At 56.2% G+C, this 1,433-nt stretch overlaps 1 protein-coding gene across 1 annotated transcript in view; it reads right to left on the bottom strand.

The window, feature by feature from the left end:
- Positions 1-1,433, bottom strand: part of NR5A2 (nuclear receptor subfamily 5 group A member 2) — a 123,361-nt gene that overhangs the window by 104,052 nt on the left and 17,876 nt on the right. The gene's annotated exons all lie outside the window — the stretch shown is intronic.

Below are 1,433 nucleotides of genomic sequence, written 5' to 3'. Positions count from 1 at the left end.
CGGTGTTTTCTCGCCCTTTCATTCTCTGCTGGCTTTACCTCGCCCCAGAGGTCGTTGGGATCGGAGGAGGACGGCGCGGGGATCCACTAGATCCCTCCCGGACGTGAAGTCTCTTTCCCACCCTTCACAAGTTTGGGGGATTTCCTCCTTCGGCTTCTGATCCTGGGTAAAGGGGTGCCCCTTCTACTCCGCTAAACAACGCTGTGGAAGCCCCACCCTCCTTCGGCTGACCCACCAGCCGGGCTTTTTAAAACTGTCATTGTGTGTATTCCCTCCCTATATGTTGTAAGCCGCCCTGAGTCCCCCTAGGGAAAAGGGCGGCCTATAAATAAATTTAAACTCAAACTCAAACTCAACTTTACTAAGGCTGCGGTCTCTGCTTCCTGGGGCGGTTAGTTAGCAGCATTCAGGCGCAGCCTCGGGGAAACGCGTGCGCTCACACCCACCCACCCTCTCGTTCTCTGTTGAGGAAGCTCTCCAGTTTGATCAGTCAAACTCCCGTTTGAGAAACAACAACAACAACAACAACAACAACAACAACAACAACAACTCAACATCCCTGCCCTGGCAGGCAGGAGAATTTCCCCATAAATATTTAGAGGCTTCCTCGTTTCTCCTTTCCCCCATCTTCCTTCCTTCCCCATCCCACCCCCATTCCACCCCCATATCAACCATACTAAAGCGAACGATTTGGAGCCGCACTGCTGGGACGGCCGGCCCCCTCTGGTTTTGTTTCGAAAGCCCAATCTATTCCCGCAGCCTCGGAACGAATTGAAACACCTCCGCAAAACTAGGAAAAAGGAGTTCTACGAATTCGTCTGCAGCGGGCCCGTTAATTGATTTCTATAGCAGTGTTTCTCAACCTTGGCAACTTGAAGATGTCCGGACATCAACTCCCAGAATTCCCCAGCCAGCATTCGCTGGCTGGGGAATTCTGGGAGTTGAAGTCCGGACATCTTCAAGTTGCCAAGGTTGAGAAACACTGTTGTATAGGACGCCTCGCCTAGATCCCGCGCGCGTTTATTTCCCCCCTCCCCAAGGGATGCCCAACCGCTCGGATGGCTTCTCAGCCTTCCTCAGCCGGCCCCCGAGTCCTTTTCTTTGGGCCGCCGCCTCCGGTTCCCTCCCTCCCTCCTGCCGCCCTGCCTCCCGGGAGGGAAGCCCCCAGGCGCCTTCTGGCAGGAACTTCTTCCCAATTGCGCCTCCGGCGGCCGCTGGACCATCAGGGCGCGTTCAGACTTGAAAGCCCCTCAGCCCGACTTTTGGGGGGGCATTTTCTTAAAAACTTTCCTTTACTTTGCAGGACTTCAAAGCGGGAGCTCGGGGTTGAGTAGCGGGCGGCTTTGACAGCAGCCCCCCCCCTCCCTCTGCCAATAAGACGCGGCGCTCCAGGCAGCCGAGGGCGAAGCGAGTCCCACGTGGGGGGCGAGGGC

The sequence above is a fragment of the Thamnophis sirtalis genome, unplaced genomic scaffold (genome assembly GCF_051295495.1).
Source record: "Thamnophis sirtalis isolate CommonGarterSnake01/CBP01778 unplaced genomic scaffold, rThaSir2_p1.2 scaffold_7, whole genome shotgun sequence".
Taxonomy (NCBI): domain Eukaryota; kingdom Metazoa; phylum Chordata; class Lepidosauria; order Squamata; family Natricidae; genus Thamnophis; species Thamnophis sirtalis.
The sequence above is the reverse complement of the archived record's forward strand: the minus strand, read 5'-3'. Positions and strand labels throughout refer to the sequence as shown.